We start from the raw sequence: 10,584 nt of genomic DNA on the forward strand, positions 1-10,584 counted from the left end.
TCCTTTATGTTTTCACCTTACATCAGAATGAAATCTACAGACATGACAGTGGAAACACAATAGTAGTGAAGAGAAACCTATCCAGTCAGGGGGTTTGCACATATTAGCTTTAATGCAGAAGCCTAGAGCTGTGAGAACACATTGCATTGCCTCCTTCCTCTCTCAGTTTGTTCTTGGTTTGTTATTTTTCCTGACTGTTGCTGCATCAAAGCACTCACAGTGAAAAGGGCCTGGCATGACATGTCAGGCACAAGATTATGCTTAGGCACAAGGCTTTGATCTTGATGATTCTTCAGCTGTGTACAGTGCACAAGGGTGCAGCCTTGGTACACACTAGCAGAGGGAAAAAATTCCAGGGGAGAGTTTTGTTTGGTGAGTGAAGAGTTAGTGCAGGTCAGTAGTAAAAGCTGTGTGTGCAGTTTTTTTGTTGCTGATGCAGTTTTAAAACACTGAGCATATGCAGAGGAAGTCCTCACACGGTGGTAAGTTGCTGCATGCAGACTTTTTTCCTTATCTTCCTATGTATTTTTAGATATGGACAAAAAATTAAATCTTCAACCAGTAGGATGTGTGAAAAGAACTTTCATTGCAATATGTGTTTGTAAACCAAATATGTAGAGAAAAATAAATAGATAAGAGGTAAAGAAAAATGTTCATATTTTTTGCAGGCTCTTCCACATGTATTAATATCCAACTCACACTGAGGACATTTTCTCTGCTCACTGTTTCAGTATGCTGCACTTTCAGTACTTCTTTGATCTCTTGATTTACAGCCATGGGGATGAAAACCAAACAAATACTTTTCCTTTGTTTTCTAGAACTCCTTGTTTTGTTCCATTATAAAAACTAACCTGACAGACTTTTGTATCACAGAAATAAAAAAGGAGATAGAAAATGTACTGTGTGAACTGTGAACTTCTGTAAGGATAGGTGATACCTTTGTGAAGTAAACAAGCACATGTCCCCCAGGGAGGTGCAGTATACTTAGGAAAGGCTGGAACCTCACAGAGAATTTTTCAGTAGCATGAGTGTGATGCTGTCTGTGAGCAAAATCTGGCATATATAATCCTTTTTTTCTTCTGCTTTTTATCTTGTGGTCAAGAATGGACAGAACCTCAACAGGTGTTTTTAGATCATCATCAAGAAACCAAACAAACAATAGCTACAAATGTCACTGTGCACATCACTTCAGTATTCTTGTCAAAAGCAGATGTGTACAAAGAACAACAGAAGTTAAGCTTACAGGATGAGAAATTTGGACCTGTACACTTAACTCCATAAAGGCAGCTACATGTATCTTAAGACTCAGAATTAGATTTTAAAAGGTAAGGCATCACTCTACTTTTGCATTAGACAACTTCCACCTTTACAGCTACAGCTATATGGTGACATTTTTTCTAGATTAGCAAACATTTTACAAGTTTGAAAAAAGAGCCTATAGCTGCTAGCAGTGACAGTGTGTTAATGTCTACATCTGATGAATACAAAATGCAGGGGGAATAGTTTGTTGCTGAAATACATTAGATCACAGCAGCAGCAAAATGTAGCAGTGAGACACCACCATCATCATTTCAAAGTCTGTTCCATCTAATTGCAGAGTGACTGCAAGCTAGCAGGGAAAGCTATCTGTCTTTGGGAGTCTTGTAAATGACATGCTATTTAAAACAAAACATCAAGACTCTGAAAAAAACATTCAGAGGCTCTTCAACATCTATTGAATTGTGTATAGTCTTCATGGAACATCATAAATGCAGTTCTCAGAGGAAGTAAATGGTTGTCTGAAGACACTTTGCTACCAATGCCATTAGCACAACTCATCAGCTAACAAGAGCATACACGTCTGTCTAGACACAAATGATATTAGAAGAGTAATCACTATAGATCATACTCATGTCCCAGTCCTGGAGGAGCTTTGTGTGGCTTCAGTCTGTCCCTGCCCTGGCCCACAGTCTGAACATCCTCACTCACAGGTAGTGTCAGCTACACGAGCTCTGCATAAGCAGCAGAGCCCCTGCTGTCCAGACCTGATGAGATATCTGTCTGGTGCAGATAGAGAGCTCATTGCAAACCAAGCTTATAAATGCTAAGGAAATAGCTCCTTGTCTCTCCTTCTCCCATGACACTACACACAATGTTTAAAAGATTAGCTTAGATTAAACACACAGCTTTTTGAGAGGCAAAGAAAAAGGACATGATTTTCATTCAAGCTGTTAAAAGTCCTGTCAAATACAGGAGCACAAATATTTGGTTTTATATATAATGTTCTGTTACCATAATGCTCCATCAGTCAACATCATCAAGCAATGCATTCTGCTTGAAATTCATGTATATTTTTAATCCCCTTCTTAAAATTTTCTGCCTTCTGCAAAACTTCCACATTTTCATGGAGAGTCCCAAAATTACATGCACCTTGGTGAAGAAGTATTTGATTTCATCTGTTATTTCGCCACTTTTTTCCCTTTCATCTGTGCTCTATTGTGAATGTGATCTCTATTTAGTGATCATGAATATAATTTTTGGCCAGTTTTCTTAATTTTGTCATGCAAGGGATATCATCCATACAGAGTACCCTTGTCCTGCCTTGCCATATAATGTAGCCGATTCAGAAGTGAAAGAGTCCAAATCTCCTCTTGAAATTGAACCTCTAATATGGGCAGTAGGGGACTACCTTTTTTTCTATCAAATACACATTATAGAAACACTAAAGACTCAGAAAAATTCAAATTTATTGAGGGCCAGATTCATTGCCAATTTTTTTATGACTGTGAGCTTAGGCTATGGACAGGACCCTTGGAGGATTTAAAAGCAAAAACCTAGAGATAGAAATTATGGTACTTAAGCAACTTTATGTAACCAGCAAGTGGAATGAAGACTTAAATTTCTTTTGCTCAAAAAAGAGAAACATTTGTCTCAGTATCTGAGACACTGTAATGGTTTTGGGATACTCAGTCTGTGAAACGTCTGCGACAAGGCTGGTAAGACACACGTTCATCCCACTACAGCTTCGAAAAATACATTATATCATGTCTGTACACCTTCAAACACTGTGCCAAATATGTTAAAATTTAATAATGGTTCTAGTGATTATTTGTTTGAGGATGTGACAGCAGACTGAGGTAATGCCATGTGAATATGAAACATGAATCGTGCACAAGTACTGCCTTTTCCATTGCCAAGTCTTAATGCTGTCCATGAATATCTATGGTCAGAGCACATTTCATTATAGTCTCCTGTCAGTTTTGGTTTGAAAAGAATAAATACCATCTTATATACATGGAATTCATTTAGCCTTTCCTTTTTTTTTTTTTAAGACCTCACCTTTTTTTCCCCCCAGAAGTTTTTTCAGTAGTATTTTGAGAAGTAAAATATTTACAGTTGAAAGACTTATTTACAAAGTTATATGATTTAAGTGAAAATAAGTATGACACAATTTAGTAACATTTCCATAACAGGGCTGGAGCACAAGCAGATGATTTTGATACCTATCTTTTTAACATCCACAGGGTGAATATTTTGAGTTACAATAGAGAACAGTAGAGGGTAATAGAAGTTTCTAAACAAATTATGCTTGTTTATTCCAACTGTGGAAAGATAACTGAACAGTTCAAACACACTACAGTGCTTGGGGTGATTTTGTGTCTACTGAGTCACTGCAACAGAAGAAAAATAAGAAAATGTTTGGAAAACAGACTGGTTCCTCAGAAAACTTCTTCATGCACAGCTGCTGATAGGTAACTGTATTTTGCTTTCAACTGAGACTCACAAAGATGGATGGAAAAAATTTGCTCTTACAATCTACATTTTATAAAAGAGAGGAAAACAAGGTTACTATAGGTGACTAAATAAAACCAAAATAAATTAAAATGTGTTAAATAACTTTTTTTTTTGCATAATTCAAGAACAATTTTCAAAACACACCATTGCTGTGTTATCCAGATCACAGCACCCCATTCAGAAGGGGATAAGCCAAGGTATCCAGTCCCATATGGAAGTCTGAGATCTGGGAGCAGAACTCATAAAAGCTGGAAGTACAGAGTCTACCCTCAGTGTATCTGCCATCACAGGAACCAGTCTGTGATGTTACATGGCCATGGGACATTTGTCACATGGCCAAATGACTCTGCCTTTAGGTAGGGAAGGAGAACCAAGAGCCAGGAGCCCTTCAGCTCAGCAGCAGTGCAGGGTCAATAGGACACTGCACAGCTCTAGTTAAGAGCTCAGTAAAGTCCCAGTGCTATGACTCAGCCACGATGCTCTCTCCAGCTCCATTCAGAACAGGTAAAACAACAGAGCTCTTGTGAGGACAGGAAGTTTAAAGAAATCAAACCTTGACTGCCACCAATACATTTCATATACTTCTGAAAAGTGAACTCCACCTGTTCAAACTGTCAGCTGCTAAACTTCTGTCATTTTAGGATATTATTCTTTTAATATCCTCATTACTACCTCAGAAAGAGGCTGCACCTGTTCCCAGATCTGAACTTAACATATCCCACAGATTTCTCCCTCTCGTGCATTTAACAGTCTAGACAACTATGCATATACTCACCACCCAGAACAGTATCCTCTTAAATCACTAGGATCCATAACAGGAGAGAAATTAACAATAATTTAAAAAAAAAATGTTCCAGGCGGACAGACTTTGAATACTGCAGTAATCTTTTATTGGCAGACAGCACAAAACATCATGCACTAAACTTGAGAGTGAGCATTGAGTCTGCCCCCAATGGCACTGATCTCATTATCAAACACACAAAGCTGCTTCTGGATCAGAGCCAGCACAAGCTGCACAACATGTTCCCAAAGTTATTTAGTACATCACAGACCAGAGAATAGACAAAGATGGACAATGCTGCATTCGCCTTCACATCAAATACCAGATTTCAGGCACCCCAGGTGAAAACAGCTTCATTACAGATCATTTATTTCTAAGCAGCATAAGTATATCCAGAGGAAAGAAACGGATTCTTTTTGCAGTGTTGGTAAAGAGCTCACGGGTTTGTCACCTTCGGAAATTTCAAGTAAACAGAAGCAACTGAGCTGCCAAAGATCCTCTCCTCATTTGCGTCCCTAAAATTAGTGCAGGCATACAAAATTCTGGTGCTACATAATAGTCCTGCTGTGCTCCTGATATCACACAAAATGCCAAGGAGGACTTCACAGCAGACACCACTAGTGCAGCTTCCAGCCCTCTAGTAACTAGAATCCCAGCTCCACAAACAACTCCAGTGCCACCACAATAACCTCAAAGGCAGTGGCTCACTCTCAGCCTACTAAAAGACACCACAGCTGAGGACACCTGCTGACATCCTGACACTTTCTACCTTTGCCTGGACATGCTGGGCTTTCCCTGTTTCCACGTGGATTTTCAGTTTTCTGACATCCCAAGATAGACAAGAAAAGTGAAATGGGAGAATGATGACAGAAAACTGAAGACTGATACAAACAATCTGGAAGATAGAAGATGCCTCCAGGTTTATCCTGCAGCTTTCCTGCACAGTGAGAGAGTCTTCTGTTCCATACTGTTGCTGTCTAATCTCATTTCCTAGGAATCTCCTTTGAAATGATAAATCACATCATCAGTCCCAAGTTACAACGTGCAGCAAAGCTAGACCTTAACCACTGCACACAAAAGACCGCTCCACTACAGAGATCACACATAGCTCAGTAACTCTGAGTTCTGGTTCAGAACTGTAACTCTGGTTCTGCCAAACCCATGTCCGCTTGTGCATTTGAATTCCTGTGAATATTGTATATTTACACATCTCACACACCTGTCATCTCATGTATCTATTCAGAATACTTCAACAAAAAGTGGTGCTGATCTCCTCATCTCTCTGTATCATAAGCTCTTCACTTGTTCCTTCTTGTTCTCAAGACAAGAAGGAAACATACTCAAAAGTGTAAAGTTAGGGCAGAGAAGAATGATCTAAAATAAAGGTGGAGCAAAATCAGAAAAGGGCTGGGTGAGACACAATTAGGAAGAAACATCTCATGCAAGAAGAGTGTATTTCTATAAAGAGGTTATTAGTAAAAAGAAGACCAAGATAAGAGTTGGTTTGCTGGTCACAGGGGAGAAAGCTGCCAGTAGATATGTAAGAGGCCAAAGAATTGAATTCATGTCATGAGTTTGCTACCACTAGTAGTACCAACAACAGATGGGTAAATAGAGCTGCCTGGAAGAGTAAAAAAGACAGCAGAGAGTGGCTGGATGTTTTCAGTTCAGCTGGTCAGGCTAATTTCATCATGGGATACTCAAAGGAATAGGTGATACAGTGTCATGAGCATTAGCAGTTCTCTCTCAGAGCTCATGAATATCAAATGAGGTCTAGGACAAGGGAAAAACAGTGATATCATCAAAGAGGTGAAGGGAGGGGCTAGAGAATTTCAGACCAATCAGTGGAAGTACTGTAGCAGCAGCAGGGTTTTGTATCTCAGACACTGTAGAGATACACACCAGAAAGGGTTGATGGGGAGACACAATGAATTTTATAAAGATAAAGGATGCAATATATAAAAAAAATCTCAGAGATGGTTTCAGGAAGAAAACCTTTTTAAAGCAGTCAGGAAAAGCAGCAAATAAACAAACTACTTCAAAGATGTTAGAAGAGGAAGCAGGAGAGAGAGGGAGATGAGTAAAAGCCAATAATGGATTTGTGAAGAACAAGTCATGCCAAGGTATTGTAATTTCCTTCTTTGTCAAAGAAGCAGGCATGGCAATAGAAAAGAATAAGAGCACATCATCTTGACTTGTTAAGGCTTTTGACACTGTCTCTTGTGATATTCCCTAGCACAAATAGGCTAGGGAAATACAGCCTAGATGATACTATTGGAAGGTGGGTACAGAACTAGTTGGGAAAAACCCTATACATTGAAACCTAGCAGAATGTCACTGTCAGAGTGAAGGACGCAAAGATTGGCTAGTGAGATCTGCAACAATCTGGTTCACCTCAGGTCTCCTCCTGCTGAATAATTTTCTGGGCAGCCTGAACATGGGAATGTGAGTTTATTGCACCCACAGGTAACAGAACTCTAACAGGGCACAGACTGTTAGGGGAACAGAATGAATCAGGCCCAAACCATACCCAGCCCACCTGGCTAGTTTGTTTTAGCCATCACTGCAAACACCAGTGTCTTCCAGGTCCTCCTTGAAGGGCTTAGCAAGGCCCTCTGTGCAAAAAGTGAGGAGAAATAGGGGGGACAACAGAGCCGATATATGTGTATGAGGTTACTCTACATTCAGGGAAACCTGTAAAACATATGGAATGCATTTCAGAAAGGTAGACATTGAGGAAAAAAAGATAGGAAAAGAAAATTAAAATGGAAAAATCAACCAAACTATTGAAATGACCACTACTTATAGTGGTCATTTTTCCTGTCCTATCCCAGCCAAGAGGTATGATGGAGCTCTTCATTAGAAACTGAAAAGCAAAGAATAGACTGCAGAAAAACACAGTTTATTTGCTCTTATCTATGCAAAATCATAGAGATACTATTTTAAAAATATTTTTATTTGTCTGATAAAAGATAAAACCTAGCCTCTGTTTATTAAGCAAGCAAGCTTTGGTCACCAGTACTTCAGCTAAATTTTAAAAGTGAAACAACACAGAAGGAATTTACTTCCACTTAAACTTGGGCAGGGATGCTTCTCTTTAAAGTACACGTTATTTTATCATGATTATTGAACTGGTGCTTTACCTGCAGCATTCGCTGCCCAGAAGCCACTGCCTCCCACAAATGAACAGTAAACATCAGTAATACAGACATGCACATTTTGCACTGGATTTGGTGAAGCAAATGAAGGAAACTAATCAAGTCTCCTGCCTCAAGGTTGCTTTTACTGTTCACATCCAGCTGAGTTCACAGCACAGCAGCAAGCAAAGGGTGTAACAAAAGACTTGTACACAGGCAATTTGAAAATGTAATTGGTTGAAGTCATTGTCAGTGCCAACAGGGGCACAAGTTTATGGGACAATTGGTAACAGAACACAAATACTACTTGTGTGAAAACTACTGAGCATTTAACTACATGGAAATTAGCGTGTAGTGGCAGGCTGACAACACAGTGAGCACCATATCATTACAAGATTATAGCCTTCTGAACCACAAGGCAAGAATATAGGTTATATGCTAATTAGTTTTGGATCCTCTAAAGGTAATTACATGGTAATCTCCACGTAGTTACATGGTGTTTAATAGGAACCCCTATTAACTAATCGTATAATTAAAGAGTAATTGCAAGACACTCCTTCCTTGTGACATCCATGGTGGCCAGATAAATTAAAAGTAATAGAACTTCACAGCATAACCTGTTCCTGTTACCAGACTTCAGGGCCTCTCAAGACACTGAAACACATGGGAAAATGTTCCAAAAGTCAGGGTGTTTATCATTCACTCAATACACAGAAACTAGCACCCAGAACCACTGTTTGTTTGTTCCACAAAATTACTAGGAAAGGAACCTCACCATGTTCTTGGTTTTTTCCTCACATGATTTTCTTCTTTCCTTTTTCTCCCTATTTTTGTCAATAATTTCAGTTTCTGTAGCTTCTCAGCTTCTGTAGCTTCTCACCCTGTCTTTTCTCTCAGCATGTTTAAGACACATGGAGTCAACTCTTTGCTCCATTACCTTCACTTTTTTTTCCCTCTTCTTCCTCTAACAAAATTTTCAATGCTTTTGCTACATTTTTTAATGTGAAAACTCCATCAACTTTTTACTTCTTTTTTCTTTCCCCTCTTCTGCTTTCTTTTCCTAGGACTCCCATTGTTTCCACTCCTTTTTGCAGAGGACACTGCCATGCAAATGATAAATAAAGTTATTGAAACTCTCTCCTCAGACTTTCTGAAGCCAGGACTGCAGCCAGCCAGGCTCCTCCATCTTTGCTCCATTATCCAGGCACCTTTTCTGCCTGGCTTCAGCAGAAGGTGCTCACTGCTGCCGCAGTCTTTTCCCCAGACTGATACTTAGACAACCTTTGTAGTGCTTCCTGACAGGTCTCACCACTGACCACAGCCAAAGCTGCACAGCACAGCCAGCTGGAAAGGGATGGACAAGCAGTGCAGAGCAGCACACAGGGCTGCCCAATTCCAAAATGCCCCTCATGCGAACTACTTCTGTTGCAAAACGGGCTTCATTCCAGAGTGGATTGAAAACTTGGAATTTCCCACAAAAGAGCATTAAAAATCCAGTAAATCAAAACATTTCATTCTTGTTTTCACTTTTTTTTGTTATTCTGCCTTTTATCTTGTACCAACTAAAATTAGAATTATATCATACCATAATCTAAAATTAGAGTTATATCATACCATAATCTAAAGCAGTGGATGCTGTTCCATGCTCAGAGCAGGGACCTAAGTAAAGATGGGTATGAATTCCAAAGGGAAGGGAAGGTAAGCTCCTGCAAGCTTCACAATGGTAGAATGCCCCACTAAGGTAAGAAAGCTACGGGCGAGTACAATGTTACAGGAACACTGAGAGACAGGATTAAATCCTATCCACAAAATCAGATAAGGCAAAAGAGAGCAAAATTGATCATGGGTGGTGTGAGCCAATACAACAAATGCTCTACTTTCACCTTTCATTTTTTAATGCCACTTTTGTTCACTGCTTTTTATTCAGGTCTAAAGCTGGATTTATGCAACAATAACCAAGGATCCCAGGGTGTCTGCCGCTAGCCTAGAACTGCCCACTGCAGCCATAAGAGTGAGCTGTGCTGAGAGGGAGGAGAGACCAGGTAAGGTCATAGAAAATACATCAATTTGGTCTTTTTACTTTGCTGAGCTTCCCTGACACCTTGGTGGGAAGGTACATCTGCTTCTGTCCTCCCACCTGAGGGGGCTTGAAGAAACTTGACGGACTGGATCAAGTCCATTGCACCAGTGAACCAGTGATGCTGGAAAGTGCCATTCCTTTCAGTAAACTTGGCCCACAACCTCTAACTGTGCAGCTCCTAGCAGGGAAAATGCAGCGCCTGAAAAGTTTGAAGAGAGAGGTAACACCTCTAGTTAGACCAACTGGTAGAGCTGGAAAGGCTGGGCAAGCTTTTGGGTTTCCTCAGTTCTACAGCAACATCAGAATGGTGACTTTACATTTGAGTCTCTGTTTCTTGGCTGTTCCTTGATCAGTTTTTCCCAGATGACACCCTGAGACACTCCCTCCACCTGCAAACTTCCCCTTGCTTGTATTGCTGGTCTACCCCAAGAGCAGCAGTCTCCAGCAGAGGCAGCCCCACGTTGCAGTGCCATCACCCACAGCCTGAGACAGCCCTGTGTGCAGGCTGGCACCCAGTCAGGCCCAGGGGAACCCCTTGGTACACCCCACTGTGAATCACAGTCACAGGCAAGGGGCTGGATGTTGTGTGAGGGTATCACACTTATGGCACTGCACTGTTAGCATGACTAATTATATCATCTGCCCTAAAGAATCTGGGGGGCTTGCATGTCTTTTTCAACTAAGTTTATCTATATTTCAGTCCTACATCTCCTAGTATAATCCTTCAAAATGCCAGTTTAGAGGACATTGTGAAGCTAAGGAGAAGGGGAGGAAAGTGGGAAAATAACTGCTTTCATGGCCACTGCTACCCT

Source organism: Geospiza fortis, unplaced genomic scaffold (genome assembly GCF_000277835.1).
Source record: "Geospiza fortis unplaced genomic scaffold, GeoFor_1.0 scaffold54, whole genome shotgun sequence".
Lineage (NCBI taxonomy): Eukaryota > Metazoa > Chordata > Aves > Passeriformes > Thraupidae > Geospiza > Geospiza fortis.